Below are 8,859 nucleotides of genomic sequence, written 5' to 3' on the forward strand. Positions count from 1 at the left end.
GAGAGGAAAGCAGAAATCAAATAGTTGGTTATTTGTTCATTGCTGTCTCAAATGTTCTGGATACATAATTTAAAATTTGTAAGAGTTCCTTTTAGATCATGGTTTCAGATTTTTCATTCCATGGTTAGCTGGCTCCATTGCTCCTGGCCTGTAGCAAAGTAGAATTTCACGTTGACAAGATTGTGTAGTAGGAGCAAAGTGACTCACATAATGTCAGACAGGAAGGAGAGAGAGAGAGCACAAAGGGATAAGATGCATACTCCAGCAACATACCCCAATGTGGAACAACTCTTAGTTTTTCGGCCGCATCCCCAGATAATAATACCAAGTAAGAGCTAAGGATTCATGAATGAACTTGTTAGGAGATATTTCATAATCAATATGAAATAGATATTGAATGTTCTCATTTACCAAACTAATAAGTTTAGGTTTTAAAAACAATAACTAATAAAGTTATTAGTTTTGAGATACACTATATTGTAGGCACCATAACATACATATTATATCTTCTATTTGAGTCATATAATCAACACAATGCCATTATGATGAGTAAACTGATACCTAGAGAGCTAACACAGTTAATTAAGGCATTAGGTGACATATTTGGGGTTAAATATAATGTTTGTTTTAGAACTCTTGTTCTTAACCAAAAATACCTATAGTGTCCATTAAACCTAAAAATCATGAAGAGTCTATAGCACGTTAAAAATGCCCACAAATTATTTGATACTCATCCTACTGAGATGATGGCCTATGTTTTTTTCATTCTCAACTAGTTTAAGCTCAAAAAGGAATACCATGTCAGTTTCCAAGTCTGAATCAAGAAATTAGTGAATTTCACTTCTTATCTCTTGAAAATGATCTCTGTGGAACCCTATGCCCACTATATGCAATGTGGTCTGCGAGTTTGTGATTGCCATGCTCAAGAGTATACATGTAGGTATTTAAGTTGATAGGACTAGCTGAAATCAGTCTTCCACTCATGCCTACCAATACATTCAGTGTAAAAATGAAACTACCTTCAGTTACAAAGAACATTCTATCAGTCTGGTAAATGCCACTCATACCCTTAGTTGGTACCACGTATAGCAAAGGAATCATAGAGCCTAGCCTTCCCTAATTTCCTGACTCTCAATATCATGTTACATCACAATATAAATTTGTTGCAATTTTAAAGCCAAGGAATTAGCATATGTTATTGTGAAGGAACATATACTCATAGCTATGCCATTGAAGGAATCTAAGCAGGCCAGATGCCTGTAAAATTCCCAAGAAATATTTCATCTAAAATGCCTGTCACATAAAAGGCACTTAGTAAATGAATGAATGTATCTAATATATACGCAAGCAATTTCTAAGTGACATATCTTGGGGGGTATGTGTGTGTGTGTGTGTGTGTGTGTGTGTGTGTGTGTGTGTGTGTGTGTTTATATATTATATGTATTATAGGCTACTTGTGGAGATTTCTATGCTGACACAAAAAGTAGTACTGTATAATCTATGAAGATTCATCTGTCCATAATCTCTTGAGGATTTCTTTGTTCCTATTGGCCTCAGTGATGGGAGGTATTTTTCAAGAAAAAAATATTTTTTGAGCTGCTTGATCACTAGAATTTCACTCTTTGGTGCCAAATTCCCACTTTCTTCTCATCTTGGCATGTGTTTCAGCAGATTATTCCCTCTATACCTTCTTCTATCTTCCTGATAAAGCCAAGGGAATCAGGGAGTTAAGAAAAGTGAAGTATTTCCCTAAGTACACAAGTTGTTTTCAAGAAAATGTCAGATTTAGCAGGTGGAGTAAACTATGAAATGCAACATCTGAGTACTGGTTGAATTTTCAAATCCCTAAATGCTCATTGCAGCTCTGATGATGAGGTATGAGGGCATATCTGATAGGATAGCAACCTCAACTTTTCCTCACAGAGTCCCCAAATACAAATTTTATATCAAGTATTAGAATATGCAATTTAAAGACCTTAAATACATATTAACGAGCCATAAAATGTACTTTAAAATGTAAAGAGCCTGGTTTTAAAATGTACACCATTCAATTTGAAGTTGAATTCTGCAGCTCTTTAAAATTTGAAAGGAACACAAAAGCATGGATGATATATTTAGTGTATGGTTGTTTTGAAGTCTCTCATATCTTCCTTGTAGGAATAAGGTAACTTTTATGTCTTAAAATTTTTCCCCCTCTTCCTGATAAAGCAACAGTTTGTTTTCCTTCCTTCCTCCCTTCTTCTGTTCCTCCTTCCTCTCCCCGTTTCCCTTCTTCCTTCAGTCTCTTCATCTTTTCCTACTGTCATTTTCTTCTCTCTGTTTCAAATGCTGATTTGTCTCCGAAGAATAAAGATTTATACTGGGAATCAATCATTCACTTTCACTAGCTCAAAGGCATATCTTTGCCAGGAGAGCTTTCATCCTTTGCAGCAGCTGAAATAAAGCAAGTAATGTCACTCTACTTTCTGGGATGAAAGTAAAGAGATTCATCTAAAGTGCCAAGTAGAAATCCGTAGAAATGGATGAAGCTCAATACTAAGGCGGATTCTCATGTCCTCTGCTGTAGAAATGGGAGAGAATTTGAGAAGGAAAAGCTGATTCTTTTGGAGAATACATTTGAAAACAACAGTATGAACTGTCATAGCCTAGCAAAAGCTGTGTCTGTGCCATCAAATCTTTCTGTTCCCAGACCTAAAACTGATTTTGTGAGAATATTCATAGGTAGCTGAATGCACAGTGGGTATTGATGAAACTAGGCCTGCTATACATTTGCTTCAGTCTCTTCAAGTCTTCAAGTGATATATGATGTTGATCAAATTCCATTATCATTCTGAACCATTTACTCCTTTATAAAATATGGGTAATTCATATGTGGCATGCATCAATACTCTTACATATTTTGTTCTTTGTTTTATTTTAGTTTATTAAGACAGGATCTCATGTAGCTTAGGCTGGCTCTAATTCACAGTGCAGCAGATGATGACCCTGAAATGATGGTCCTCCTTCCTCCATCTCCTAAATTCTGGTGTTACGTGCATGTGCCACCATACCAGGTTTAAATAGTATTTTATTTATTTTTTATTGTGCTTTTAAAATTCCATACAATATTTTCCACTCAAATTTAGGCCCCATATCCCATTCATGCCTCCCCCATCCCCCCACCAAACCCTATGCACTCTGCCATACATGCTGAGTCCTATTCATTTAGGTGTGTGTACCCAACCATCCTTCAGTGTAAATGCATCCACTGAAGTCTATTCAGCCCGTCCAGTGGTCGTATGTCAGTCATACTCTCCCTCACCACCAGCAATAAGATTTGTTGTCAATATCTTACTCCTAATTCAAATGTGTTTGTAAAATCAGCATATTTTATGTATGCATATATTCATATATTGAAGAAAAATGCACACAGACACACATATACAGGCACAGACACACGGAAATACATAGAGAAACACACACACACACACACACCTTAATATCTGATCAGAGAGGAGATCTAGAGGCCAACATTTCTGCAATATTTTCATTCATGATACCTAAACTATGTTTTCAAGTGTAGTCTAGTATGTAACAGGAATGTCCAATCACTCTTTGTACATTAGTGTTCAGGTAGATCTATTTTATAAGACTTTATTCCTGATTCTTAGTAGTACTGAACCATTGGATTTACTTGTCCGCATTTGTTCTCCTTATTTAGATTTTAAAGACCTTGACCATAGTGGACAGATTTTTATTTATTCTCAATGTCTTGATAGGATTAAGTCAAAAAAGAGAAGGGGTGAGGAAAAATAGAATCAGTAAGTGCCAGCCACAGCAAGGGCAGGAGGTAGAGAGGTGTATTTCAACATGTGCTTCCTTGAACATATGGGATTCAGTATATTTGCCTCTGTTTTCATCTAGGGCAGAGTTCAATTAAATTTATTTGGCTTCTTTCCAGAAATGATTACCAGATATATGCTCAAGGCTCCTAATACACTTAAATTTTACAGAAACCATAAATTAGGGCAGAGAACAATAATCACTGTCCTAAGTTTAAAGTCCATATCTCCTAATTAATGCTGAATTTTGGGCCCTTTTTCCTTTTTGACTCAGGGTATTTTCTGGCTATTTACCATTAAGTAACCAGACTGCTGCTTTGCACCTTATTCAACACCTTCACACTAATTTATTATACAGAATGCTAGTTTCCTACTGCTATCTTTTATCCCTATACTTCAAATGTAAGATGCTAAAATGGTTAATTAGTAAATCTATAACAAGGACAATTAAATACTGGTTTGAGAATTGTCAATGCAGTTCTGGGACAAATTATTATATTGAATGATTATGATAATACTTTGGGACTGACATGATTATTAGAGGATGATTTTTATACAAGCTTTGCATTTGATAATAATTCAATATTTTACTATTTTCACCTTTTTTCTTAAAAACATCAAAAGATCGGAGTCATTTTAACTTTCTGTGATGGTGGAGAGAGAGAGAGAGAGAGAGAGAGAGAGAGAGAGAGAGAGAGAGAGAACCTGAAGATCCACTTTCTCACATTTATATGAGTTAAAGATGCTATTATGCTATCATAGTCAAAGCTGAAAGGTCAGTGTCTGGTCCTTAACCTCAGTCATCAAGTGATCAAACCTTTTGAGCGATTGCCTCCTATGTAATTCAGATTGGGTGCTTACTGGATGACACTATAGTTCATTTTCAGAAATTAGTATGAAAACCATAATGACTGAGTACATGGGAGCTCATAGTTTTCTCTTCTCATCAATTATTTAGGGAACTCTCCATCTTGGTAATGCAGAACAAATGAATGAAGTGCTCTTGAGACAGATGAGCTACAACATGACAAATCCTGTGGCTCAGAGCTGATGTTCCAAGAAGCCATTTTTGATATTCAGTGGTGATTTTTCATGTTGAAAACTGGGCAAAGAGAGAGCACAATGACTGGCCAAAATAAAGCTTTCCATCTGTAACTTATGACTATTGTCACTTAAATGGTCTATGTATTACACCAACTTGTTATTGACCCATGGCATCTAATGCAAAGATGTCATGCAAATAATTTATAGCTTATTGTGTGGATGATAAAGTGTTTGGTGTATATGCCCTTTCCAAACTGCAGACTGAAACAGGTCTTCAAAACCAAGATTTCCATTCACTCACCTACTAATACAAGCCAATATTTTTTTCAGTTATTTGGGTAAATTTCTTATTTGCTTTCTAAAACTATATGAGGATGAAATCTTGGTTACATTTACTGCATCAGGACCATATTTGTTATTCACACTAACACTTTTTTTCCTAAACATAGATGTTCAAAGAGAAAATAGTCATTTATTTTATATGATTTTAGCATAATTTTAAGGTAAACATCCTCTCAGAAAACTACCCGATTAAATAAAACACACAAGAGCATTCCAACTATCCTCCTCCCTGTCCAAATCAAAATACATATCTCATAGAAATACCCAGGGATGTTTTAAAGTAGAACAGAATGATGATTCTCCTTTATCTTGAAAGATCAGACAGCTGGCCTATCCCCATAACTATCTTAACCTCTTTTAATGATCCATAGTTGTACTGTACGCACATTTTTCAAAACCTTCTTCAACTCTTTACGTTTTTAATTTCCACCATATGTTCATTCCCTGTTGTATAAACTAAAAGAGCAACAGTATATTGTGGAGTCTGAACAAGTAGCTTTATGTATAGCAAGGACCTGTAATCAGAGCCTGATGGTATACCCATTGGACACTATTTATGCAGTCTAAGGGACATAGACATCTGCCAGTTAGCTGTGATTTTCATCAGTGTGGACAGCTGAATCAGACTGTCCGTTTAAATTCAGATTACCCCTTAAAATTAGCAAGGAAAAAAGAGGTTTGTGATGATTTCTGTAGCATATAGCCTAGTATTCAGTTCTTCTTATAGACAGAGTTGTTGAAAAAGACCTAGAGTTATAAAGAAGAGTAAAACTCTGTCATTTTGAGGATAGGGTTGTATTAGAACTCATTATGTTAAAATAAATGAGCCAGAGTCACAAAGGTACAGATCACATTTTTCCCATTATATGAAGATTCTAGATTTAAACAGAACTTTAACACATGATTGTAGAAGGGAGAGTACTTGGAAAGAGAAAGGGAAGCAGATGTAAGTGGGAAAGAGAAGGTACTTCCTGCAGCAGATGGTGATTAACACAGAGACTCACAAGTGGTCTATATGCAGAGACTAAGAGACTGTGGAGTGTCCTACCCCAAATGGGGCACCTATATCACACTCTCTACTCCCAAGGCTCAGGGATCATTGCAGACGAAGGATCTGAAAGATTATAAAAGCCAGAGATGGTAGCTGAATACAAGGAAACCGTGATGTCGGGACACAACAGAGCAGTTGCACACATGAATCCATAGCCATTGTGACAGCATACACAAGACCTATGGAACCCAAATTAGACAAAATCCCAGCTTGGATGGAGGAGTAAGGCAAGAATTCCCATCCTCAGCTGAGGATCTATTGGCAATTGATAGCTACTGGGAAAAGGAAAGTCAATTTTCCTTTCTGGTGTGTCACCTGATGGATTGACTAGATGTAGACTCACACCCAACAACATTTTGGGATCACAGATTATACCGGATAGACCTTAACAAAAGATAAATAATAAGAGAGGACATGAAGTATGGGAGTAGTAGTGTGCAGATGCAGAGGGGTGAGGTTCTGAATATGATCAAAGCACATTATAAGAAATTCTCAAAAAAATAAAAATATTTTTAAAATAAGTAGTTGAGAAGGGGCAATAATGGATAATAGGAAATTGATCATGATCAAAAGGATATGCTGTACACTTGTAGCAAAATGTCATAATAAAACCCATGATTCTGGACAATGAATTTTTGCTAACTTTAACAAAAAGAGGCAGAATGTTCATTTTGGGGATGGGGTAGATGTTTGTGCACTTGGGCAATAACATTTGTGATAATATTTATTGTCATCTTGACGGAATCTACAATCACTTGGGAGATGGGCTTCTGTACCTGCCAATGGGAAATTGTTTTATTTTAATAAAGGTGGGAAGACCCACCCACTGTGGGTAGCAGCATTTCCTAACTCAGATCCTGGAGAGTATAAAATGGAAATAGAGGCCAGGCGTGGTGGTGCATGCCTTCAATTCCAGCACTGCAGAGGCAGAGGCTGGCAGATGTCTGTGAATTCAATGCTAGCCTGGTCTACATAGTGAGTTCCAGGACAGCTGGGGCTATAGAGAGACCTTGGCTAAAAAAGACCAAAATAATAAATAAATAAATAAATAAATAAATTAATTAATTAATTAAATAAAAAGGGATGAGAACTGAACATCTGTAAGTATTCATTGTGAATGTGCTCTATGTGTTTCAAGATTCTGCCCCATTGATTTTCCTGCCATGATGGGTTGTACCTTGATTTTTTAAAACCCTTTTTCACTTTAGCTACTTTTGTAAAATGCGTTATGAAAAATACAAACAGGAAAATTAAACATCAACAAATAGAAAGTACAACCAGATAGCAAGTTCATACAGAACAACAATGAAGAAAACCTTTAAAGCTAGTTTGTAGATTAAGATTGGTTCAACAAATTCTTGGGGTTGGAGAGATGACTTAGTGGTTAAAATGCATAACACACTTGTAGAAGACTCAAGTTATATTTCTAGCACATACTGGGTGGCTGACAGACTCCTGTATCTCCAGTTCAGGGAGATAAAATGACTATTTTGCACTTCCTGAACACAGTTCTCACACATGCACATCCCACCTACCCCACATATATGCACATCATTTAAAAATAATAAAATATAGAATTCTTAAGTGAATAAGTATTAGTATCATTTAGAAAGGTCAGACTATGCTTTGCATGTTTACATCTGTTGGCCATAGTCACAAAAACCAAGGAATTTTAGGAGAAACTATGATTTGACCCTGATTGAAATGATTTTTCTTCTTTTGTATTGTTTGATTGTAATTTATTTGTTTAGGACTAATAGATTAGCAAATTGAAAAGTAAAAATAATTCAGAATTACATGCCATGATTTGTAAATAGTTGAACCATATAAATATTAGTATATTCTTACTTCAGTGTTAGTATTTCTTATTGAAAATATTGACTTTTACATGTTGATGGGATTTCTCTTTAAGGTGGGCAAGGTTAGGGAAGTTTGGGAATTGAGAAGTGATGTGTTCAATATGGTTAATGCATCTCTCAAACTCTCACCAGAGAAATTTCCTTATGCAGCAGATGATGATTAACACAGATATCCACAACTGGACAATGTGCAGAGAGCAAGAGGCTGCAGAGTGTTTATCCCTTAATAGGATACATGTGTCAAATTTCTGTCTCCCAAGGCTCAGGGATCATTGCAAAGTGGCAAAAAGATTGCAAGAAATGGTGTTAGGATGCAAAAGTTATATGCAATTTCAAACCAGACAAAATATCAGTGTAGGCACAAGGAAGACGGAAAGAACCCGCAACTCAACCTAAAGAACTTTTGGCAACTAAAGGGTACTGGGAGGGGAAGATATAGTCTCTTTCAAGGATGAAACTCTTGATAGATTAATCAGGCTCCAGTTTGGACTGAAGCTGCAGGGAAAATAGAAGGCAGATACTGAGAACTAAGGTTTCACCCATCAAAGTTCCCCTCACTCCACTTGCTCCCAGTCTGTAGGAAAAATAAATAAAATCTCTAATGAATCAGCAACCATAAAAATAAAAATAGTTCTTCAGCCCCTTTCTCGGTCTCTGTTTCTCTTTTTTTCTTTCTCTCTCTATCCATATATCCTCTCTCTCTCTGTCTCTCTCTCTCTCTCTGTCTCTCTCTCTCTCTCTC

This window comes from Nannospalax galili, unplaced genomic scaffold, assembly GCF_000622305.1.
Source record: "Nannospalax galili isolate Female #2095 unplaced genomic scaffold, S.galili_v1.0 scaffold75, whole genome shotgun sequence".
Lineage (NCBI taxonomy): Eukaryota > Metazoa > Chordata > Mammalia > Rodentia > Spalacidae > Nannospalax > Nannospalax galili.